Source organism: Panthera onca, chromosome Y (assembly GCF_046562875.1).
Source record: "Panthera onca isolate mPanOnc1 chromosome Y, mPanOnc1 haplotype 2, whole genome shotgun sequence".
NCBI lineage: Eukaryota > Metazoa > Chordata > Mammalia > Carnivora > Felidae > Panthera > Panthera onca.
The window spans coordinates 18,214,799-18,241,337 of record NC_138358.1 but is presented as its reverse complement, the minus strand read 5'-3'; the positions used below and the strand labels follow the sequence as shown (position 1 = coordinate 18,241,337).

The following is a 26,539-nucleotide window of genomic DNA, read 5'->3' as shown; positions in this document are numbered from 1 at the left end:
TGGCTCCTTTTTAGCTATTAGTGGGAGCAATGGTCTCTTGTGAACATCCTTGGGTGAACCATGGTGAATGTTGCAACCTGTCACTGCAAATCATTAGAAGCAGTCAGAAGGAAAAATCAGGTTAGTATCGTATTATGGCAGACACTTCATTTACCTCAATAATAGTTTCGGGAACATCTAGGCTGCGTAAGTTTTTATTAGGTATGATATGTTCTTGATACAAACTTAAAAGCTGCAAACATTAGGGCACAGGGAACAAGTGATACATGAATTTGGGTTTACCCTACATCTTGTGCCCTACATGTACAAGCTTTTCTCCTGAGCCACTTAAGTTTTTAAAAACACGTGTTTGTATTCCTAGAAATCTAGCTATGGATCTGGGAAGTCTTGACATTATAGAACATCTCCACCTCTATTCCTCCCCACACCCCACCACAATTTTATCTTTTATTTTTATTTTGGGAGAGAGAGAGACAGAGAACACACACATGCATGCAAGAGGGGGAGGGGCAAAGGGAGGGAGAGAAAGAGAGAAAGAGAAGGAAGGAGAGAGGGAGGGAGGGAGGGAGAGAGAGAGAGAGAGAGAGAGAGAGAGAGAATCTTAAGCAGGCTCCAAGTTCAGTGCAGAGTCCGACTCAGAGCTCGATCCCATGACCACACCACAATCTTATCAAGGTATTGTTTACACACCATAAACTTCAAGCGATGGGAGGTTTGGGTAAATGTATAGAGTTGTGTATTCACCACCACAATCAAGTCAAAATACAACTGCACTGCCCCAGAAAGTTCCCTCTTGCTCTAAGGCACTTACTGCAGCCCTGACTGAAAACCCTGTAACGTAGTGTGTTTGTCTGCAAGGACAGCCAACTTTAGGCAGACGTAGAAGATTAAAATTCCTTAAAACTACAAGTCAGGGGCGCCTGGGTAGCTCAGTCAGTTAAATATCTGACTCCTGATTTCAGCTCAGGTCATGATCTCATGGTTCATGGGTTCAGGCTCTGCATCAGGCTCTGTGCTGACGGCGTGGAGCCTGCTTGGGATTCCTTCTCTTCCCTTCTCTGTCTGTCCTTCCCCCATTTATGCTCTCTCTCTCTCTCTCAAAATAAACATTTGGGGGAAAAAAAACACCTACAAATCAAACCCTACTGAAATCATTGGGAAATGCCCATTTCAACAAATTTGAGAGTGAATCTATTCACGACTTGCACAAATTAATGTTCTGAAAGCAAAGCCACGTTGCAGTGACCTTTCCAGACTGTGAGCAAAGTATTCCATGGGAAGGATCAGCCACCCTGGGCATCTCCACTCTTCTTCTGTCCTCCCCTTGTTGCATTTTACAAACATGCATATGCTTTAGCCACCATTAGCATGGAAAGTAGATATGCCTGACCCTGTCCCCCAGAAACTTCTGGCTCCTCCTGCCACCACCACCAGATCAAGGCCAGACTGCATGCTTGATCTTGCAGGCTCCCTCTCATCCCTCCCAAGCCACCTGCCACTCCTCAGGGATGCATGTTCCTGCAACATACATTTTGGCCAAAGGCCCTCCCCTGCCATTTATGCCTCATGGTTTCCATATCTCTGCTTTGATCCACACTCTTCAGAATACGCCCCATGGACACCATTCCGATTTTCTTTAAGATCCAATCTTTTCCATGAAGCGTTTCCAGGACCTGTTTTTGTTTTTGTTTTGTTTTGAGAGAGACAGACAGAACGTAAGCAAGTGGGGTGGGGCGGGGGGCAGAGAGGGAGACACAGAATCTGAAGCAGGCTCCAGGCTCTGAGCAGTCAGCATAGAGCCCGATGTGGGGCTCAAACTCACGAACTGCAAGATCATGACCTGAGCTGAAGCCACATGCCCAACTGAGGAGCCATCCAGGTGCCCCCATTTCCAGGACCTGTTGACAAACAAGCCTTTCTTCTGATGAACCCCCATAAGGACTTAATCTTTACCTGTTTGTCCCCAAACTATACTCAATTTATCTGTATTATTTCCGTTGAATATCACTTCTCCTGGATACGGTGATAACACCCACTTCTGTCCGTAGGCCTAACGCAGTGCCCTGGCACAAGGCAGGCTTCAGCAAAGACTCAGTGAGGTAACAGGAAGAAAGGAGGGAGGGAGTAAGGGAGGAGAGGAAGCCAAGGCCGGCAGGCTGATTTTCTTGGGCCTTCTGACTACCTGACATCACAGTATTTATTTCTGTAACCCTCCAAAATTCATATGTTAAATCCTAACTCCCCCTCACCCAGGGGATAGTGTTAGGGGGTGGGACGTGGGGGAGGTAATTAGGGCATAAAGATGGAGCCCTCAGCAGTGGGAGAGTGCCCTTGTAAAAGAGACATGAGGGGCACCTGGGTGGTTCAGCTGGCTGACTGTCTGACTTCGGCTCAGGTCATGATCTCAAGGTTCCTGAGTTTGAGTCTTGCATCGGGCTCGCTGATGTCAGTACGGAGCCTGCTTCTGATCCTCTGTCCCCCCCCTCACTTGTGCGTGCTCTCTTTCTCTCTCTAAAAAGAAAAAAAAAGAGAGAGAGAGAGACACAGGAAAGCGCTTGTGGCCCCTCTCTCTGCCCTCCACCACGTAAGGACACGGCAAGAACAGAGCTGTCTGCAAACCAGGAAACGGGTCTCACCAGGAACCAAGTCATCTGCACTTCAATCTTGGATTTCCAGCCTCTGGAACTGGTGAAAAGTAAATGTCTGTTGTTTAAGCACCAAGTCTACGGTAATCTGTTATATTATTATCTTCCCTGACAACAGAGGAGAAGATCCTTCAAGGGAGCTTCTCTCTGTACCTGATTCCATTTTGCAGGCTTCCTGGCACATCACCACGTAAATACAGATCAGTAACCAGAAACATACTGATGTCACCCAAAGACCTGTCCACAGAGCCCGTGGTTCTGATCGAATACTACTTAAAACATAGGGGCAAACACACACACACACACACACACACACACACACACACACACACACCCAGTATGCTGGAGCTGTGAGGCCTGGGAGAAGATTCCATGCCCCGACCTGGTCTTAAATGAGAGGCGGACGGCGTCAGCTCTACTGCGCAGCCGTGTCCTGACTCAGTCCTTGCAATTTCACATCACGTTGCATGAATGCTATAGAAACCGACGCAACTCACAGAAGCAGTTAGGTTTCCTTGCCCATTAAACACAATCTGAAGCCCCTCAATTTTTCAACAAAGCGATGACCATAATAAAAATATTAACTGGGGACTGACTAGCCCTTTACTCTTTCCAATGTGTTTGTATCTATAGTTAAATGGCTTCTATGTATTTTACTTGGACGCACTTACACCCTGAGCAATCAAATGCTTTTGGGGCGGTGGGCCACAGCAAAACTCACAACAGGAACATTATAATGAACATAAAAACATCCTGATGAGGGAGAACGAAAAGGAGAAAGGCACAGGCATGGAAAAGTGCTCAAGCGAGCAGACCCTGGCAGGTATGGAAGTCTGACAGCTGTGCCTCAGACGGGCTCCTGTCAACCAGAGCAGGTGGCCGGAGGTGCTGGGGTACTGGGTAGGCAGGCACTTCTCGATTCTTCAGCACACACAACCCTAACCCTAACGTCCATTGGCAGAGGGCAAGCATAACTGAGAAAATCCAGTACTTCTGCCTGGCCTGTGAGGACACGGCAGCCCCAGAGCCTACGTGACTTACTGATAACCTGAGCTAGGGTGTAGACATTCATCTGTGACTCCTACTCTCTGTCTACAACATCACGTGAGACACTCCTCTGAAACCCCTATGTTCTTCTCTTCCTGACCAGTTTTATCTTCTTTGCAAAAACTCTGTAGAATGTTTCAGGTGGCAGTCTACAGCTCATAGTAAGGTCACAGACCCAGAGCCCCAGGTGGTTATGCTTGTGACGTCACTAACGCAAAGGCTAGTACACAACTGCCAGGGGCCAGGAGCCAGCAGGATGGGAATGGACTGTGCAAAACCACCAGGCAGGGGCAATGGCATGATTATTAAATACTTATACACAGAAAAGGACAAAACTAAGCATAACCAACCCTAAATGTTTGAAAAGCACACAACGCACTTCAGGGATCTATCTGCAACCTAAATAACAATGATCATGAAGAGAGAGGTCCTACTGCCAACAGGAAAATGAACACAAGATATGAAAAGTAATGAACCAAAGAAAAAATACAAATGGCTAGACAAGACACAAACTCAACTTCGCTAGTTACTGGGCAAATGCAAGTTAAAAATGAAATTGCTCTTTTCCTGTCGAATCACAGAACTTTTAAAATGTCTGATGTGGGTGCCTGGGTGGCTTAGTCAGTTAAGCATTCGACTTCAGCTCAGGTCATGAGCTCACGGTTTGTGGGTTCAAGGTCCGTGTCGGGCTCTGTGCTGACAGCTCAGACCTTGGAGCCTGCTTCAGATTTTGTGTCTCCCCCTTTCTCTCTGCCCCTCCCCTGCTCACACTCTGCCTCTCTTTCTCTCAAAAATAAACATTACATTTTTTTTTTAAATTTATAGTTGGGGCACTGGCTGGCTTAGTTGGTTGAGCGTCCAACTTCAGCTCAGCTCATGATCTCAGGGTTCGTGAGTTCGAGCCCCACATTGGGCTCATTGCTGTCAGTGCAGAGCCTGCTTCAGATCCTCTGTCCTCCTCTCTCCCTGCCCCTCCTCTGTTCTCTCTCAAAAAATAAATAAGCATAAAAACAAATAAATGAATGAACAAATAAATGTCTGATGTGGCCAGAGTTTTGAGAAAGCAGGACTGCCCTAGGCTACTAGGTGGTAGGGCACAAACAGCATGCACTTTATGGAAGGCAATTTGCGCGTATTTTCCAAAAGCCTACCAAGCAATTCCGTATCTAGAATTTGATCCTAGGGAAATCAGCATGCCAGAACATGAGTATTTCACAAGATGTTTGCTGCAGCCTCACCTATATAACTGTGAAAGTGTGGAAATAATCCTAAAAGTCTACAGGACCTCTACTGGACATTCGTATCTTACAATGCCACGCATCATACACAGAACTTCCTTATATATTTTTAAAGTTTTTCTTAAAAAAATTTTTTTTAATGTTTATTCATTTTTGAGAGACAGAGATAGCGCAAGTGGGGTGGGGCAGGGAGAGATGGAGACACAGAATCTGAAGCAGGCTCCAGGCTCTGAGCTGTTAGCACAGGGCCCGACGCAGGGCTCGAACTCAGAGAGTGTGAGATTATGACCTGAGCTGAAGTCAGACACTCAACCGACTGAGCCACCCAGGTGCCCCTAAACTTTTTCTTTTTTAAATGTTTATCTATTTTAGAGAGAGAGAGAGAGAGAGCGCACACACACAGGGACACACAAGTTGGGGAGGGGCACAGAGGATCCGAAGAGGGCTCTGTGCTGACCAAAGAACTTCCTTATATTTTTACTTTTTTGTTTTAATGTTTATTTATATTTGAGAGAGACAGAGAGAGAATGCGAACAGGCGAGGGGCACAGAGAGAGGGAGAGAGAGAATCACAGGCAGGCTCTGTACCATCAGTGCAGAGCTTGATGTGGGGATCAAATCCATGAACCTTGAGATCGTGACCTGAACCGAAACCCAGAGTTGAACGCTTAACTGACTGAGCCACCCAGGCGCCCCTAGTCTCCCCATAATTTAAGAGAAAATCATTTGCTTCAGCTGTCTTTCTCTTACCACAATTGTATGTGACCCCAAATTCTCAAAATTCTATACATTGGATTGTCTAATTATTGTCACTCAGCTAAACCACATTTGGAAATGGGTTATTTACCCAATAGGCTTTAGATATATTAATTGTACATAAAAGCTTACCTTATATACTTTATTACTCTATAAAATGTCTAATATGTGAGTGTGCCTATGTTGTACACATATATACATATACGTGCATGCACGTGGATATAAATGTTAAAACACCTTCCTAGAGTTTCTAATTATTCCATCTTTAATGGCCTCTGAGTATGTTTAAGGGCCCACTGGCTAGACTTTGCAAGAGTCATTAAATAACAAATGTTATGCAAGTTATACCCCAAAGCACTTCATCTGTTAGCAGCTGACTTTATGAGGCATTATCACAGGACACCGGACGGGTTTGACTGTCAAGGGCACTGCTATTCCATCAACAAAGCCTGCAGGCAGGAACACCATTGGCAGACAGGAGCTCGTTTTATTTTAAATGGATCTCAAAGACATTAATATGTGTGTGTGTGTGTGTGTGTGTGTGTGTGTGTGTGTGTGTGTGTGACTTATATTTATAGGTCTTCTTTCCCATGAATGTTGATGGCACTAAGACAATACAACCTGGGGGCTGGGTGTGTGACCTCAAGGGGGATTGCAGTGCCTGGCTTCTGTCCCTGCGAATGAAAAACTAGTATGGTCTCAAGGGACCTCAGAAATCAGTGATTCCAAACGCTTTATCCTTCCTTCCTTCTTCTTTTTTTTTTTTTTAATAAGTATTTTAAAGCTTTCTCAGTCTTTTTTTTTTCAATGTTTACATATTTGAGAGACAGAGTACAAGCGGGGGAGGGGCAGAGAGAGAGGGAGCCACAGAATCTGAAACAGGCTCCAGGCCCCGAGCTGTCGGCATAGAGCCCAATGCGGGACTCAAACCCACGAACCGTGAGATCATGACCTGAGCCGAAGTCGGACGCTTAACCGACTGAGCCACTCATGCGCCCCTTATTATAGTTAATTAAAAAAAAAATCTCCTAAGTCCACATGAAATTTAACTTGATAGATGACACAAAATAAGAATATACTTTTTTCCTAATCTATTTTTTTCAACAGCATATGTGACATGATTTTTTTTTATTTTTTTTTAACGTTTTATTTATTTTTGAGACAGGGAGAGACAGAGCATGAACAGGGGAGGGTCAGAGAGAGGGCGACACAGAATCCGAAACAGGCTCCAGGCTCTGAGCTGTCAGCACAGAGCCCGACGCGGGGCTCGAACTCACGGACCGCGAGATCATGACCGGAGCTGAAGTCGGCCGCTTAACCGACTGAGCCACCCAGGCGCCCCGTGACATGATTTTTTGTCTTCTGTTGTTTTTCATGCGTTATTAAATCTTCAATTAAAAAATAAGCTCATTTTTGGGCTACTGATTCTCTTGTATTAATTAACTTTTGTCTGTTCTTCAACCACTGCTGCACTACTTGAATTCTTGTTGCTTTATAATACATTTAAGTTCCTGTGAGGACTCGTCTTCTCCCTTATTACACTTTAAAAAATAATTTTTTGTTTAAGATTTTATTTATTTTTAATGTTTATTTATTTTTGAGAGAGACAGAGTGTGAGGAAGGGGAGGGGTGGAGAGAGAGGGAGACACAGAATCCGAAGCAGCTCCAGGCCCTGAGCCGTCAGCACAGAGCCCGACGCGGGGCTCGAACTCACGAACTGCGATCATGACCTGAGCCGAAGTCAGATGCTTAACTGACTGAGCCACCCAGGCGCCCCAAACTCCTTATCGTATGGACAAAGAAACGGAGGGTCAGAAAGGCAGTCTGCAAGTTATACCCGCGCAGCTCAGGATACACGTCCCCAGTCTCTCAGCCTGGTTAGGGATTCTTTGTACCACACGCCCCCTCGGGAGTCCACACTGCAATTCCTTCCCACTGCACTATAAGCATCCTGGATTTGAGACATGAAAGGTCAGAAGAGACTAGCTTTGCCAACAAGCACCGCCATCTCCTCTCCTACTTCCTTGTAGGACCTTTCAACGTCAGAGGTGGCATGAATCCGCAGGAACCCAACAGATTAAAAACCAGCCATACCGCACGCAAGGGCTGTGTGAATCCAGCACTTAAGCCCCGGTTTGCTTACTGTAAAGTGAACATGGTATGCAATGTGCTCAGGCCCAAGATATGTGTGTGTGTGTGTGTGTGTGTGTGTGTGTGTGTGTGTGTGTATGAAAATGCTTGTGAACTTTAAGAATTAACACAAGAGATTCTGCAAATGTTTTTTTAAAGGCAAAAAACTAAGTAACTGTAGGATCTCGTCAGACCTCCAGCTCTGTCTAGAAGCTGCCCAGAAAGGACCTAATTATCTAAGGAAAAGCCAGCTGGAAAACCCAAGTGTCCACTAACCAGGGAAAGACGGGTTGATCCAGTGGACACAAAATAGCAGCCCTGGTTTCTACCACCTTGACCTTCTTTAATTTTAATGCACATAAGAGGCAAAGAATTAAAGGCTGTGAAAGTAAAGCAAACGCATTCTAAAAACCACATAACATATCAGCTTCCCAACACACCACTGAAATTCAAAGGTGGATTTGGGGGAAGCGGCCAGTCCATGTTAAACAGGGGGCACTTAGCACAGGCGCTTCCCAGGGCCATGTCACTCCAGCTGGGCAAGAGATGCCTCGTACAACCTGTATGGTTAACACCAACATACATGTGTGTTCTGTTCGTGCATCTATAACGATACCCTGCAAATTTTTAAGGGGTGTGTGTCAGCTTGAGTGTGTATGTATGTGAGAGAGAAAAGGAAACCATATTTCTTCCACCATGCATGACAAAAAGCAAATGTGGAGATGTACCTCCTACTACTGTCCGTGGAATACTTTTCTGCAACACAATAATGAGAAATATTTATAGAATACCCCTCAAAGATTCTGCTTCGCAAGGGAAATATGCCAGCCCTTCATCTGACCTGCACCCAATTTGCAGATATTTTACGTGACATGTTTCATTCATTCATTCTGTAAGTCTTCAGTGTGGAAGGCGGCAGGCCATTTTATAGGTTTCTGAAAACCTTTCTTCAAACTCCTTTTCCTTTTTACTTCTCAATAGCATGGCCACTACATATGCATTTTAAAAGAACGCCTGCCCATGGGAGTCAGTAAATGCAGACTCAAACAGTGTATGCATGTGTGAGCATACACACACACACGTACATGCAGCAATTTCTCTGAAAATGGCATCCTCCCTCCAGACACCAAAGCATCTGCTAATAGCAAAGGCATTTCACAAATCTTTCTTTTACAATATAGAAGGTAAAGACTCAGAGCACACGTACAGTAAAACCTGTGAAGAAACGGCATGCCTCTAAGCTGTCACAATCACAGTGGGGAGCAAAACCTAAGACCTGCACAGTACTCAGAACCACACTGATTCCATTTTCTACATTTAGGCATTTTTCACTGCAATTAGCAGTCTACGTGTGAATCTAGCCACAGAGCATTGTTCCATACCTAAACGTGCACACCTGATTTTGCTGCCCGCCCCCCCCCCCCATTTCCATGTGGCCGACTCACCATTTCCTTTCAATATCCGCAGTCAGTGCCTCGGTCATGAAAATGCTAATTTCCTACTGGCACAGAAAAAGCAAAGGCGAGACGCTGTTCACACCATGCCGGCCTTCCGCCGATCTCACGCAGAGCAATGCTCCCACATCCCAGGCTACCGGTCTCACCGGCACCATGGCTCGCAGCCCAGAATGCGGTACGGAAAGCCACTGCCTTCTCATTTCAGAGCACGTTTAGCCAGCTGCCAAACCGAAAGCTGCGAAGTCTGCATGGATCCAGAAGCACAGAAGCGGCACAGGCGCGTGTCTGCACACGTACGTGCGTGCGTGCGTGCAGAGCTGGAATCTGCACCCCAACCTGCATCATTTTTCATTTCCAGGCAGCACAATAAACAAGGAAAACATTTACAGACCTCCCCGGATCTCACCCACTGTGCTGCCTGAGCTGACAACCTGCTCGTAAAGACAGGAGAACAAAAGAGACACTCGTAACTACACATGGAAGCAGCAGAGGCATGAGGCGACGGGTCCCATCCCGGGCGAGCTGCCTAAGAACAAATCCGGGAGTCTCTTACCGGCTCCCCGCTGGCTGCCTGCGCGTGGTGGAGCAGCGGGAACACGGCGGGGTGCTCCCTCCAGGGACGGGGCAGCCTCACCCTGCCGCAGCCCCTGGGTCTAGCTGCCTCCGGCACAGAGGAGCCTCAAAGCCATGCTCACAGCAGCTGGCCTGTCTGTGCCTGCTGCCTCGTGATGGACAAGTTCACGCAGGCTCTGTCAACTCTAACCTCCCTGACTCAAGGCTCCCTTGTATTTCATGTTACTTCATCAACAACTCCTGACCTCAGGGGGAACATTCCCAAGGCTTCTATGCTTAGAACCCCCACCCCCAAAGACTTGCCCTTTTAAAGCTACCAAAAGGCTCGGGTGTCTTCCTCCTTACCGTTTAAAAGGAGGAAACACAGGAAAGCCTAGTGAATGTATTTTATGGAGCTTTGTCTATTTAACTATGCTAATCACATAGCATGTGCGATACACTGTTCGACCCTAAAACCGTAATAAAATCAGACAGAACAATGAAAGAAAAAAACCCCACTGAAAAGCCTATTTTATATCTATCTGCATTCTCTTTATACTCTTGGGTTTATTACACACTCATTAGGAACATAATCTACCAAACAACTGATAAAGTATTTCCGGAAGTTTTACTGTGTGCAAAGCCTTCAGTGAAGAAGACAAAGAAGTCACAGGCTGACCGCGCCTTGGCTGACCGTGACTTACCAGTTCATCAGTTCACAATGATCCATATTTAAAGTCCCTGCCCTCCACCTCCCTTCCTAAAGCAGCCCAAGACCTCAGTGCTGCCCCAGTACAGGAAGCATGCTCCCACCCACCACTGGCCCTAACAGCGCCCTCCCATCTGGACAGTCCCAGCCCTCCCGAGTCTTGTGCTTACCTAACTTCAAGATGGGTTTTCTCTTTTCAACCTGCTTCTATCATCCTCTTCTAAATTCATGGCAGTTAGTTCTGAGTCTTGCTCATTTAACCGAGTCACACATACTACTCTGCAGTACCTACTGCTATATTCGTAAGAGTGACTTTTTCCTTTTATCCACACCTACTTATCTTCAGCACTGTGCCGATGCATTAATGTTATATCTAGGAAGCATTTAAATAAGTCTCCGAGGAAGGCTGCTGTAGGCCAGGGACATGAAGTCATTAACTGAGGTGGCCTGATGCAATGAGAATGAGAATTTAAACCTGTGTCTTCAACCCCAAAGCTTACCTTCTTTCTAGACTGCTCATGTCCACTGATTATTTACCAAGTACATGGTCCTGTTACTAAGACAAGGCAAAATTGGCCTCAGGCCACACCCTTAACACTCAGTGCACAGGGCACACCCACCCATGTAATACACGTCCAGTAAGATGGTGGCTGATTAGATATTTCACCCCACTCACTGTTCAAAAGGTACGTTCCTAATATTTACAAACTGAGTAACTCAAAATGCATTATACGAATACCATTTTGGGGGTGCCTGGGTGGCTCAGTCAGATAAGTGGCGGACTTCGGCTCAGGTCATGATCTCATGGTTTGTGACCTCGAGCCCCGCATCGGGCTCTGTGCTGACAGCTCTGAGCCTGGTGCCTGCTTCAGATTCTGTGTCTCCCTCTCTCTCTGCTCCTCCCCCACTCATGCTCTCTCTTTCTCTCTCTCTCGAAAGTAAACATTCAAACAAAAAGAAGAGCATTTTAGGGGCGCTTGACTGGCTCAGTCAGGGGAACACTGTGACTCTTGACCTCAGGATTGTGAGTTTGAGCTCCATGTTGGGGTAGAGATCACTTCAAAATAAAATCTTTTTTTTTTCAATGTTTTATTTATTTTTGAGAGAGCGCGCATGAGCAGGGGAGGGGCAGAGAGAGAGGGGGACAGAGGATCCGCAGCAGGCTCTGCACTGATAGCAGTGAGTCCCATGCGGGGCTCGAACTCAGGAACTGTGAGATCATGACCTGAGCCAAAGTCGGACACTCAACCGACTGAGCCACCTAGGCACCCCTCAAAAATAAAATCTTAAAAAAACAAGAATAAAATTTTACATAAACACTTCATTTTAGAATGGCTTTAGGGGTACCAGGGTGGCTCAGTTGGTTAAGCAGCCGACTTTGGCTCAGGTCATGATTTCACAGTTTGTGGGTTTGGGCCCCACATCGGGCTCTGTGCTGACAACTGGGAGCCTGGAGCCTGGTTCAGATTCTGTGTCTCCTGTCTCTACCTCTTCCTGGCTCACATTCTGTTTCTCTTTCTCAAAAATAAGCACACATTAAAAAAAAATTTAGAATGGTTTTAGACTTACAGAAAAAATATGACAATAAAAGAGTTCCAATACACCCAACACCCAGTGTCCCCTACAATTAACAACTTACATTAATGTGCTACATTTGTTATAATTAATGAGCCAGTCTGAGGACATTAATATTAACTGCAGCCCACACTCGATTTAGATTGTTTTTTAGTTGTGGTTGCTGTTTTTAAAGGTTTATTTACTTTCGAGAGAGAGAGGGAGAGTTCGTGCATGAGCAGGGGAGGGAGAAGGGCAGAGAAAGAGACAGAAAGAACGAGGGAGGGACAAAGGGAGAGGGAGACAGAGAGAAAATCCCAAGCAGGCTCCACACTGTCAGCACAGAGCCCGATGTGGGGCTCAAACCCAAGAACCATGAGATCATGACCTGAGTGGAAATTGGACGCTTAACCGACTGGGGGCACCCAGGTGCCCCCAAATTTTTTTTAACTTAATGTCCTTTTTCTGTTCCAGGACTCTACCCAGAGTACCACTTTACATTTAGCTGTGTCTCCCCAGTTTCTCCTAAGGAACAACTTCTCAGAATTTCCTTGTTCTTGACGCCCTTAACAGTTTTGAGGAATATCGCTCAGGCATTTTATAGAACATCTCCCAACAAGGATCCGTCTGATGGTTTTGTCACGATTACGCTGCAGTTATAGGATTTGGGGTAAGATCACGAAGGTAAAGTGCCATCCTCATTACATGACATCGAGGGTCATGCTGTCAACACAACTTATCTCTGCGTATCACCTGGCAGGGGCTAGCATATGTCCTTCTCTCCCTCCACCTTTCCATCCTGTCCTCTCTACACAGTACATATTTAAAGAGCTGGGAGTTGTGTGCCACCTCCTTGAGGGCAGACAAACTACACAGATTATTTGGAACTTTTCTGCACAGACTTGCCTTTTCTCTCCCCCACTTATTCCATCATTTGTGTATATCAGTATGGACGCAAGAATATTTATTTTATACACTAGGTTATAATCCAACATTATTTTCTTGTTTTAACTATTCCAGTTCTGGTCATAGGAAGCTCTTTAAGACAGCTCCTGTGTCCTTTTGACATGTGCCTACTGTCATTGGCTTATTTAGTTCAGTGCTTTCTTACTTTTTTGGCACTATAAGACATTCCAGGCTCATTTTGCATATTCCCTGGCCCAGCCCTAAACCCAGCCATTCTCCCAAGGAGCACTGGTTGCTTTGATTCCAGAAGGTTATTGGAGATCAAGATCTGGACGTTAGTTGTGCTTGCGGAATTTTTAAAGAACGCCCTCAATGAATTATTTCCAAAGAGAAAGCACTTTTATAATACTAAGGTTTATAATTTGGGTTTTCATATATCCAAGTCAACTATGTTTACTAGAGCAAGGCATAATTATTACGGTGTCTGGGACACTCACTGGGACACTCATTGTTTGTGCTATGTTAACGGTAGCAAGACTTTACGTTATCGATATTGTTGAAATGTTGATACTATCCAAAGCAATCTACACATTCAATGCAATCCCTATCAAAATACCACCAGCATTTTTCACAGAGCTAGAACAAAGAATTCTAAAATTTGTATGGAGCCAGAAAATATCCTGAATAGCCAAAATAATGATGAAAAAGAGACCCAAAGCTGGAGGCATCACAATTCCAGACTTTAAGCTGTATTACAAAGCTGTAATCATCAAGACAGTATGGTACTGGCACAAAAACAGACACAGAGATCACAGGAACAGAATAGAGAATCCAGAAATGGACCCACAAACGTGTGGCCAACTAATCTTTGACAAAGCAGGAAAGAATATCCAATGGAATAAAGACAGTCTCTTCAGCAAGTGGTGCTGGGAACACTGGACAGTGACATGCAGAAGAATGAACCTGGACCACTTTCTTACACCTTACACAAAAATAAACTCAAAATGGACGAAAGACCTAAATGTAAGCCAAGAAACCACCAAAATCCTAGAGACAAAAACAGGCAGCAACCTCTTTGACCTCGGCTGCAGCAACTTTTTACTAGACATGGCTCCAGAAGCAAGGGAAAAAAAAGCAAAATGAACTACTGGGATCTCATCAAGATAAAAAGCTTCTGCACAGTGAAGGAAACAATCAACAAAACTAAAAGGCAACCAACGGAATGGGAGAAGATATTTACAAATAATATATCAGATAAAGGGTTAGCATCCACAATCTAGAAAGAACTCACCAAACTCAACACCCAAGAAACAAATAATCCGGTGAAGAAATGGGCAGAAGACATGAATAGATACTTTTCCAAAGAAGACATCCAGATGGCAAAGAGACATGTGAAAAGATGTTCAACATCATTCATCATCAGGAAAATACAAATCCAAACCACACTGAGATACTACCTCACACCCATCAGAATGACTAAAATTAATAACTCAAGAAACAACAGAAGTTGGCAAGGATGCAGAGAAAGGGGAACCCTTTTGCACCGCTGGTGGGAATGCAAACTGGTGCAGTCACTCTGGAAAACAGGAGGTTCCTCAAAAAATTAAAAACAGATCTACCCTAGGACCCTGTAATTGCACTACTAGGTATTTATCCAAAGGATACAGGAGTGCTGATTCATAGGGGCACATGTACCCCAATGTGTATAGCAGCACTTTCAACAATAGTCAAATTATGGAAAAAGTCCAAACGTCCATCAACTGATGAATGGATGAAGAAGATGTGGTTTATATATATACACACAATGGAGTATTACTCAACGATCAAGAAGAATGAAACCTTGCCATTTGCAACAACGTGGATGGAACTAGAGGGTCTTATTCTAAGCGAATTAAGTCAGAGAAAGACAAATATATGATTTCACTCATATGTGAAATTTAAGAAACACTGCAGATGAACATAGGGGAAGAGAAGGAAAAATAAGGTAAAAACAGGGAGGGATGCAAACCATACGAGACTCTTAAGTACAGAGAAAAAACTGAGAGTTGCTGGAGGGGAGGTGGGTGGGGGGACGGGCTAGATGGGTGATGGGCATTAAGGAGGGCACTTTTGGGATGAGCACTGGGTGTCGTATGTAAGAGATGAGTCACTGGGTTCTACTCCTGAAACCATTACTACGCTACATGTTAACTAACTTAAACTTAAATAAAAAAGGGGCGCCTGGATGGCTCAGTCGGTTAAGCACCCAACATTGGCTTAGGTCATGATCTCACGGTTCATGAGTTCGAGCCCCATGTGGGGCTCTGTGCTGACAGCTCAGAGTCTGGAGCCTGCTTCAGATTCTGTGTCTTCCTCTGTCTCTGCCTCTTCCCTGCTCACGCTCTCTCTCTCAAAAATAAACAAACATTAAAAATTTTTTTTTTAATTACAAAAAAAGACTTTATATTATAAACACTTGTAATAAATTACATACAAGTCCTGGTCTTTAACTGACACAGAACATTTGCGCTCTTGAAGAATTCCACAAATAAAAAGGGAACAGAACAAGATAAGCACCTTAGCACTTACACTCCAGAAGAACTCTTCTCCCTCGCCTCTTGGGAAGTTTTGGTGAAGCCTTGAGCCCTTCCCGAGTTGGTCATTAGGGTCTGAGGACCCTACCCCACACCATCACTGCGAGTCAGAACATCACAAAGGAGCCCGTGGTTCGAGCATCCCGCACCGTCCTCTACCCCTACGCTGTGAAGGAGCCCCAGCACCTCTACTCGGTGGACCGTTCAAGCTCCAGAAGTTCAACCACCTCCCAGGAGACAAGTACAATGAAGATGACAAGAGAAATGGATCTCATGTGGCAAGAGAATCATAAAAGAAGGCTCTTTGGAATGTGTAAAGAGAGCTCCATTCATGACCTGCATTCCCAACCCTGAAAAGTACACTCACCGACAGCCATCCCTCGGCCAAACCCCAGGGCCGGCGAACCTTTCTGCCACGTTTTTCTGGAGCACAGCCACACACTCCTGTATGTACCTGCCATCGCTGCCTCCACGCTGCAAGACCTGAGCCATCACAACGTGAATAGTCTGATCCCCGAAGTCAAGAAAAGTCACTGTCTGACCCTTTACAAACTTTGTCGACCTCAGAGCTACAGCTGCATTTCTCAGACTTGAGTCATGTCCAGATTCATTTCATTTTTCAATTATTTTCAAGATTTTATTTTTGGGGTGCCAGGGTGGCTCAGTCAGTTAAGCATCCAACTTTGGCTCGGGTCATGATCTCACAGTTAGTGGGTTTGAGCTCCGGGTCAGGCTCTGTACTGACAGCTCAAAGCCTAGAGCCTGCTTCAGATTCTGTGTGTCCCTCTCTCTCTGTTCCCTCACCCCTGCCCTGTTTGTGCTCTGTCTCTCTCTTAATAAATAAAAAAACATTAATTTTTTTTAAATAAATAAGATTTTAATTAATCTCTACACCACCATGCAGCTCGAACTCACAAGCCTGAGATCAAGAGTCACATGCTACACTGACTGAGCCAGCCAGGTTCCCCCAGACTTATTTTATTTTATTTTATTTTATTTCATTTTTTTTGAACCCTATTACTACTTTTTCATTGAGGCCTTTGTTCAGAGTTGCTCCCCACTGACAACTGAGAGCTGCAGGATGATACTAAGGCAGGCACTTCCCCAGGAGATGTGGGACTCCTCGGAAGGGTCATTTATTTATTTATATATTTTTTTCAATATATGAAATTTATTGTCAAATTGGTTTCCATACAACACCCAGTGCTCATCCCAAAAGGTGCCCTCCTCAATACCCATCACCCACCCTCCCCTCCCTCCCACCCCCCATCAACCCTCAGTTTGTTCTCAGTTTTTAAGAGTCTCTTATGCTTTGACTCTCTCCCACTCTAACCTCTTTTTTTTTTTCCTTCCCCTCCCCCATGGGTTTCTGTTACCCCCAGACTTATTTTAAATTAACTTATTTTTTGTGGAATCCCAGTGTTCACAGATTTTTAAAAATTGAGATAAAGTCCACATATCATACAATTCACCCCATGGAAGTATACAACTCAGTATTTTTTAGTATGTTCACAGAGTTGTACAACTATCTATGCTATCTAATTCCAGAACATCCTCGCCACCCCCAGAAGAAACTCCATACCTACCACAGCAGCCATTCTCGTTGCCCCCGACCCCAAATTCCTGGCAACATGAATGTACTTTGTGTCTCTGTAGATTCTGCCGACGTATGCGATCTCACATACGGCTTTGATTATTTCTTACTGTACTGTGAAACATGTCTAAATATAAAACATTTCACTTTCTTTGTTTTCATAGCTCCTAGGCTATAAAACACAAAACAAATTTGCACGTTTTATGAGAGCAAGACTACAAAGCAAATGTTTAATCCGATGGTGGGGGGAGTTTTCTGGGAACAAACTGTTTCTCCCGTGGCCCCACCTGATACTCAGCACTACTTCTTTCCAGTTCAGCTACCGGTTTTCTGGATGTCACAGAAGGCCTCATTTCACCCGTCGCTTTTCTTTTGACTGACAGGACAAGGAGCTCTGGGGGCCAGGCACCTTGATATCTTTTGCCGATCTAGAAGGATAGCTTAATGGATGAATGTGGACAGGTTTTTTCCTCCCCACCAGGGTCAGTTATGTGAGTGCCACTGACAATGAGACACTCCCTCATGTACAGGGTGCGGTTACGCACATCACCCAGAATATCCTTTTATGAATTGAAGAATTAGTATGGAAACAATGACAGAAAAGTAAACGCACACGGAGAACATGCTTATTCCCAAGAACATGCTCCGAATGCTGTTTGAGAAAACCTGAAGTAGATCTATTTTTTTCAATAACTTTTTTGGTTTGTTTTTCAATGTTTATTTATTTTTGAGAGAGAGAGAGAGTGTGCGAGCGCACAAGCAGGGGGCAGGGGGGAGGGGGGAGGGAGGCAGAGAGAAAGGGAGACACAGAATCCAAAGCAGGCTTCAGGCTCTGAGCTGTCAGCACAGAGCCTGATGTGGGGCTGGAACCCACGAACCATGAGATCATGACCTGAGCCGAAGTTGGACGCTCAACCGACTGAGCCACCCAGGCGCCCCTGAAGGAGATCTATTTTTCAGGCAACCATTCTGTTACTACCCGTGCTTGTCTTCCTCCCTCGCCTTCCTTTCCTCTGAATTCTGGTGGGGGTGGCAAGGATTTCCGTATTGGGAGTGGGAGGAAAAAGGGCTATTGGGGTGGGGCTGGGGGCACAGACGTAAAACACGCCCCCGGCTCTGTGTGCTCTTCCATGAAGTCCTGGGCGATGTGTAGTTTTAACACATGCTTAGAAATATTGGGACGCAATCTCAATCGCTTAAGAGAAATAGGTGACTTTTCTTATTTCAGGTGTGTGGACCTTCAGCAAATGCAGGGGTTAAGCCGATTGGAGACTGGGTGCGAGAACCTGACAACCAAGCCTGTGGCAAGTGAGTGCCGAGAGCCGAGTCCCCATCTCACCCGCATCTGGCGACAGCTGCGTATTGGTAAGACGTACCCTTGCCCCACGTGGTGGATCACGTCAAGTTATCTCATAAGTTAAAGAAAGTAAGCCTATGTCAGGAGTGACTGCTTAGTGGGTAGGTGGTTTTCTTTCGGGGTGACAAAAATGTTCTGGGATTAGATAGTGGTGATGGTTGCATAACATCAATGTAGTAAATGTCACTGAATGGCACACATTCAAATGGGAAATTTTATGTTGTCTGCATCTTACCACAAATAAATCTTTACAACCTCATTGAAGGGCGGGGGGCGGGGGGCAAGTAATTTGGAGTAACCTCAGAGACAAAGAACGGCCACTGAGGCCCTCTGGATAGAAACCTACAAGCCTGTGAGTCCTAAGGGGAGGAGGTGGAACTGAGAGCCAGACAGCGGGCCAGTCCTCACAGTCATCCTGTGGGGAGCTCAGCGTTGGTGGGCCTGGCATTCCCCAACGGTTTTCTGCACACACAATGATTTCAAAGTTCTAATATAAAAATGCCAACAAAGGAAAAGGAGCAAAGGCGAAACCTGCCATTAGGCTGCCTTATCCTGGCCCCAAACAACGTGCCTGTATTTGGCACGTCTACTGTCCAAAGTTTCTAAAAATGAATGACGCTGAATGGATGGTGGCCTTGAGGTAGGCAGGTATAGAAGGAACGCATCAACTCAGCCAGGACCCTACTGGGTCATCAGGGAGGACTCTGCCGGCCCTACACCTTGCTCCTCTCTGTGAGGCAAGTTTTCAGTCTGCCATCATTTTAGAATGTCCACTTTTGCAATGATGCTTAATCATGTGACCACCCTACAAGAATGCTATCATGCCCCCTCACAGGCTGTACTTTCTGCAGGGCAGGGAACTAAAAGGCAATGTTTATTGGTCATGGATGAGAGGTGTATATATTATTTTTTATTTCTTAATTAAAAAAATTCTATTTTAGAGAGAGACAGAGAGAGAATAAGCGTGCACATGAGCAGGGGAGGGGGCAGAGTAAGAGAGAGAGAGAGAGAGAGAGAGAGAGAATCGTAAGCAGGCTCCACATTTAGCACGGGGCTTGATCCTGTGACCCTAGGATCATGACTTGAGCCAAGATCAAGAGTGGGACGCTCAACCCCAACTGAGCTACCCAGGAGTCCCAGGGATGTGCATATATTTCTAACCTGAGTTAATCACTCAGGTTTGATTAAGACATTTGGCTTCACCCACTAATGGTAGGAAAGCCAACTTAATATGGATCAAATAGAGTGCCACGCTAGGTCCCATTAGAAGAAATTGGAACTGGGGCACCTGGGTGGCTCAGTCGGTTGGGCAACGGACTTTGGCTCAGGTCATAACCTCACAGTTTGTGGGTTCGAGCCCTGCATCCAGCTCTGTGCTGATAGCTTAGAGCCTGGAGCCTACTTCGGATTCTGTGTCTCCCTCTCTTTCTGCCCCTCCCCAACTTGTGCTCTCTCTCTCTAAAATAAATAAACATTAAGAATAAATAAATTAAAAAAATAAGAAATAGGAACTTGGTTCTTGAGTCAAAATGGAAGGCACCTTAACTAGACAACCGACCAGAAGAGTCTACAAAAATTAACAGGAAGAAAAGATGATCTCCAAAGGAGGAAAAGCAGACTTTGCCAATGCCTTTGTCAAAATGAACAGCGTTAACGTAAGGAGTATTTAAATGTGTATGGCTGTGAGTGGGTGCTTTCCCAAACCATCTCAGCCCTCAAAAGAGAGGATTTTGACCTCCACCCCGTTCAAAGGCACTACCAGCCATCCAGGCAAGGAGACCAGCAGGCACCAAGGGGGTGACTCCATGAGAACTGGGAAGGGTGGGGTGCAAACACACCCACCAAGTGAGCATCAGTCCGCACCTCAGTGGGGAATGCCTCTGTGCTGCCGTTCACTTCGAAGGGCAACTCTTCAAAGTGGGATCAGTGCACCAGAAGGTGCCTGCAGTGGTTACGGGCCACCAAAAAGCCCTCCAGAGAGGTTCTGCCAAATTCCTCTCTCTTCACCAGCCACACTCAAGGATGGCCGCCTCCCTCTTCCTTTTATTTTAAATCCTCCCGCAACGGGGCGCCCGAGTGGCTCAGTCCGTCGAACACCGGACTTTTGATTTCAGCCCTTGTCATGATCTCATGGATCGTGAGTTTGAGCTCTGCATCGGGCTCAGCACTGATGGCTCGGAGCCTGCTTGGGATTCTCTCTCTTTTTCTCCCTCTGCCCCTCCCTTGCTCTTGCTCTCCCCCACTTCAAAATAAAGAAAGAAAGAAAGAAGCAAGTAAATAAATATTTAAAAAATTTTAAATGCTCCCCTATCAGGTGTGGCCTCAGCCACTCAGTGATGGGGTGACACTTCCTGAGAGGGCCGATGTAGCAGACAGCACTGGTTTAAGGTATAAGGCAGAAACGACATTCCTCCCAGTGTTACGGACTCACTGTATCCCCCTAAAATTTATACGCTTGCGTCCTCACCCCCAGGACCTCAGAATGTGACTATTTGGATGGAGGGTTATTGAAGAGGTAAGTAAGGTAAAGTGAAGTCATCAGAGGGGACCCTGATCCAGCCTGGTGCCTTACAAGAGATCACGACACAGACACGTGGAGGGAAGACCACGTGAGGACGCGGGGAGGAGGTGGCTGTCTGCAAGTCATGAAAAACGCCTAGGGGGAAATGAGGCTGACATCTCGAACTTGGACTTCTGGCCTCCAGAAGAGTGAGAAGACAAATTTTTTTTTTTTTTTGTGGATGCTACCCAGTCTCTGGTATTTTGTTACGATGGCCAGAATAAGCTACTGCATCCGACTTACGAGGGACCCCAAGTCAGTGGGGGAGCAGCTTTGCAGGAAGCAGACTTGTGCTGGCCAGAATGATGGGGCTTGGAGAGCTGGTACAAAACCTCAGAGAACAGAAGCCAGGAGACTGAGGGTCGGGTGTGGGCAGGGGACGCTGCCCACCACAGAGAAAGCTGGTACTAAGTGCATGCGATTGGATTTGCTCTCATGGGAGTGGGCTGATTTCATCTCAAACACCCGTCTTCCCCAGGACTCATCCAGAAGTCACCCCATCCTCTTTCCTCCAAGATTCTGAAGCACCACATAACTTTTCACCCAAATTATACTTATGTGTCACCTCTTCAGTGGTTAAGTATGGGTGTCTGTCCTTCCCTCCTACATTGTGAGGTCCTTCGGGAGCAGAACCTTTGTCCTATTTATCTTTATATAGAACAGAACCTTGACCCTCACAAAAATGTTCTCTATGTGGTTTGCGTAAACAAGTAACTCTTATCTTGATGCCCTACTGTTGTCTCAACAGAATACAATGAAAACCATTCATTATCCTGCCCCATTATCAGATCAGTAATTTTTTTTTAAGATTTTATTTCTAAGCAATCTCTACGCCCAGTGTGGGGCTCAAACTCACAACCCTGAGATCAAAAGTACCATGCTGTACTGACTGAGCCAGCCAGGCACCCCAGTGATTCATATTTTTTATAGACACACTTATATTGTTTTAAATTCATGCAGGGCACCTGGTAGCTCAGTTGATTGAGTGTCTGACTTCGGTTCAGGTCATGATGTCACAGTTTGTGAACCCGAGCCCCACGTTGGGCTCTGTGCTGACAGCTCAGAGCCTGGACCCTGCTTCAGATTCTGTGTCTCCCTCTCCCCCTCTGCCCTTTCCCCACTCGTGCTGTTTCTCTGTCTCTCAAAAATAAATAAAACATTTAAAAAATTTATGCAAAACATTAGGTATCTTAAAATCTTTGTATTACAGGATTTTATTTTTGGTGAGCAAAAGACAGTCCTTAACCTGAGTTTTCATTTCTTTTATTCCCAGATTTAATGTTTTAAGTACATTATTTCTTACTGATACTTCAAAAAACAAACATTCTCTGAAAAAAACTGGGAATGGCTTTTCAATGCTCCTATTCTAGAATTTCATTGAGTCCTGCCACTCTTTGAAAGTGCACACAATTCTGAAAATTGCTGGGTCTGTAGCTCAAAAGCAGAAAGCTTCTGGAACTAATTTCTTCAAGGTGGTTACACAGTCTGCTAGAAGACACAGCAATGATAAATGAAGCATATGGTCCCTACCCCTGTTCCTCTTGACCCTTTCACTATTGATAGTGCCATTTACCACACACACACACACACACACACACACACACACTGTACATTAGAGCTATTCATTAGGACTCTGTTCACCGCAGGGGCGCTAACTCTAACCACCACACAAACCCTCTGCAGGATCAGTGAAATACATACATGGCAGGAGCACAGGGGTGAAACCAGAGCTCACACATGCAGGGTGCACCGAGCGCTCTCACAACTGCAACACAGCCTAGAAGTGGGCTTGGAAGAAAGAGTACAGCTGTTGCTGGGCACGTGACTTACCCAGAATGTATAGTAATAAAGCTGTGATTGTGTTTCTCAGAATCTGCTCGATTCCATAGGTGTATTATTCAGCGGCCATTCCTTCTTACCCAGGGATTCTTGGTTTTAGCCATGCAGATAATTACACAGACTTCCTACACAAAATACCACTCGTGTCCCCTCAGAGCCACGTAAAGATTGGATATTCTCCTGTAAGGCTAACAGCACTCGAGTTTAAAGCCAAACGAAATAAAACCCCAGTATAGAAGGCTCTCAAAAGCAAACATTTAAATTGGTTATTTCTGCAACAGAACCCTGAATTTTGAGGTTAAGTGTTTAAATTTGAATATCACACCAATCACCAGAGATTCTCAAAGCATTAGAAAGATCTGTATTCAGTGACCCAATTGTGTAGTTTTATTTCCACTGTTCTATCAACCCTCTTTTTTTTTAAATGTTTTATTTTTGAGAGAGTGTGCATGGGGGAGGGGCAGAGAGAGAGGGACAGAGGATCTGAAGCGAGCTCTGAGCTGACAGCAGCAAGCCTGATGTGGGGGCTGAACTCACGAACCGTGAGATCCTGACCTGAGCTAAAGGTGGACGCTCAACCGACTGAGCCACCCAGGTGCCCCTATCAGCCCTCTCAAAATAAGCTGATACCACAGGTCCTACAGTGTTCTACGCTTCCATCTCCCTCCCTCCTCGTGCGTATCAAGGGCGAGATGACACTATTGATTCATTTACTTAATCAGTCTAAATTCTATCCTCACTACAGTCAAACAGCTACACTGGCCACATTTGAGAACTACGGCACACAACGTGCTAATAACACTGCTACCATCCACCAGTCCTTCAGATCCTCTTGAGGAGCCAACGGACTTGATTTCTATTTTCGAGCTCGAAATAAGCCCGATTTAGAAAGGCTGGCTCCATTCCTTTCTGACAATCTTCGCAGGCAACTCCAATTTGGAGACCACGCCCCGGCAGCCCAGCTGTGTACTAGATCATTAAAGCATCCTTTCAACGAGCATTCTGGATAGAGCATTTCATTCAAGCACATTACACTGGATTTCTCATTCTGTGAACATAAAGAACCGTACTGTACAGAAAACACAGCAGCCATTTTAAGAACCAAAAAAAAAAAAAAAAAGCCACGATGGCATCAGAAGACATCTTCGCCCTTGAGACGCTTCTGCTGGAGGCGGCGCAGGGCTACAGGCTCTGCTCAAACGGCACCACGTCTGCAGCGGGGACGCTGAGGTGCTGGAAACTGCATCCAGTTAGCAGCCATGCTGGGTTTGGCAAAAAAACCACCACCAGAGGCCCAATCACGTGAACCAAGCATTCACCCACCATCGAGAAGGCCACCTCCAAGATGTCTTCTTAGCAACCCCAAATCCAGAATTCACCCACCTCGGATTAGGGCGTCCCTCCTCGGCCCGGACGGTGGCAGAAAGTTGCCTGTGCTCACCAGCGTCCCCCACTTGCTGTTGTGGTTCGATGGCAGCTTCCTGCCAAGAGCAGCACAGTGAGACACCGAATCATCAAGCTGCCTTCCTCAAGACATCTATTATTATGAACCCCCTCATTGTGGGTTTGCCCCGCGAGCCTGTGCCGCGGAGGCGAGGACGCAGCCTGCCGCCTTGTAATGACACTCAGCCACAGGGTTCACAAGCTCCGCTCTCCAAACTGTTGTTTTTTAGTATTTATTTATATTTGAGAGAGAGAGAGAGAGCGAGAGAGCGAGCTGGGGAGGGGCTGAGAGAGAGGGAGACAGGATCTGAAGCAGGCTCTGCACGGACAGCACACAGACTGACACAGGGCTTGAACCCATGGACTGTGAGATGGTGACCTGAGCTGAAATCAAGAGACAGACGCTTGGGGCACCTGGGTGGTTCAGTCGGTTAAGCGTCTGACATTGCCTCAGGTCATGGTCTCACCGTCCTTGAGTTCGAGCCCCGTGTCAGACTGTGCTGACAGCTTGGACCCGGCTTCAGATTCTGTCTGTCTCTCTCTCTCTCTCCCCTCCCCCGCTTGCACTGTGTCTCTCAAAAATGAATAAACATTAAAAAAAAAAAAAGGCGCTCAACCGACTAAGGCTAGGCACCCCCTGAATATTGTGTATTGAACCTACTACTGGTTCTTTTTTAAAAAAAATTTTTTTTAATGTTTATTTATATTTTGAGAGAGAGAGAGAGAGAAAGAGGCGAGATGACACTGGAATGTTTTCTTTAAATTTCCTAGAAAGCTTGAAGTCAACTTTCAGCATTAGGACTCTTAGCTCATAGAAGCGCCTGGGTGGCTCAGTTAAAGCGTCTGACTCTTGGTTTCAGCTGGGGTCACGATCTCACAGTTTGTGAGTCTGCGACCCGCACTGGGCTCTGTGCTGATAGCATGGAGTCTGCTTGGGATTCTCCCCCCGCCCCTCCCCTGCTCATTCACTCGCTCTCTCTCAAAATAAACTTAAAAAAATTCTTTTTAATAAAAAAAATAAAAAGAATTCTCACCTTATAAAAAGTGCAACAGTTTAATGCATTGCATGTTTAATTACATTTGTTCTGGAGGAATCCAAACATATTTGAAAAAAAATACTACAAGGAATAAATATTAAAAATTTTAAAGGCCTCAGCATTTGAAGAGTGGCTATCATGTATCATACACTGTCTTCACCCCTTTGCATTTCAGAGAACTGACCATTTTCTAGGCTTCCCCCCAAATTCTTTACGTGGTGTTATGGTTGGGGCAAGCTAATTATGAGGAAAGACAGCCGAAGCAAGTGACGATGGGGAGGCCGGGGACTCAGGACAGGCACACGGATACGGAGTTAAATTGTCATGGATGTACCTGTTTAGTCCCCAGGTACCTTTCACACAAGTTGACACGAGAAGAGCCGGTGCACACAAACGATGCCCAAACGGCGGGACACAAGCGACACTGACATTGGGCCATCGTATTTTCAGGGCATCCTACATGTGCCTTAAGACAGCAGCCCGGGGCAGCTCGTCCTTGGTTGGGGCACAAACCTTACCTGTTTGTAGGGGTCTGTGGATGGTGAGGAACGGGACCTTCCATGAACGTACTGTGGCCTCTCGTGTTGATCCAGACCTGCGTCCAAGATGTCATCCGCTGAGTGATACCGCCCAGAACTCCTGGCTTCTAGAGTGTTTCTCTGTTCCCTCCAAGAGGCTTGATACTCAGTAAAGGTTCCAAGTCTCTGAGACGGTTCTGGTTTTCCCATGTTCGCCGTTTTTCCGTGACTGCTGGGGTTCTCTCCAAAGGAGGTCGTGTGGGCCCTGTTCTGGAACGAAGGCTCTGCACCCTCGTACCCGTGGCCCGCTGTCCGCGGCCTCTCCAGCTTCTCCTTCGGGAATCCACAGAGCGCTTGCCTCTGCCCAGGTCTCTGGTGAATGGGTCTGCTGCTTTCCTCAAAAAACTTGCACCTGTCGGCGAATGTGCCCACGGTGTCCTCGGACGCACCCGGGTGCCGGTGGGGGCGATCGGGCCCTGCGAGCCCCACCTCGTTCATTTTCTTGGGTTCGGAGTATGATTTCAGCTTCTGTTGCACCGTGAACCGTTTCCGGGCCCCAATGCGGGGAACGTGCGGCAGGCCCCCTCCAGACGGGGACGGCTTGGGCAGGCCCCCCTCCCAGAAG

General features: G+C 46.0%; 1 protein-coding gene across 5 annotated transcripts in view; it reads right to left on the bottom strand.

Annotated features, from left to right (window-relative positions):
* Positions 1 to 26,042, bottom strand: part of LOC145714938 (protein Shroom2-like) — a 50,785-nt gene extending 24,743 nt beyond the window's left edge. For 3 of the 5 annotated variants that reach the window (XM_081794482.1, XM_081794479.1, XM_081794478.1), the window contains exons 1-2: positions 25,915 to 26,042; positions 24,300 to 24,397 (exon numbers count right to left, since the gene is read on the bottom strand). The gene's annotated coding sequence lies outside the window, so the exon portion shown is untranslated. Of the gene's footprint in view, positions 1 to 9,260; positions 9,380 to 9,825; positions 10,098 to 24,299; positions 24,398 to 25,914 lie in introns of those variants that run through there. The other 2 variants (XM_081794481.1, XM_081794480.1) reach the window with 2 other exon arrangements.
* Positions 26,043 to 26,539: the final 497 nt, after the last annotated feature.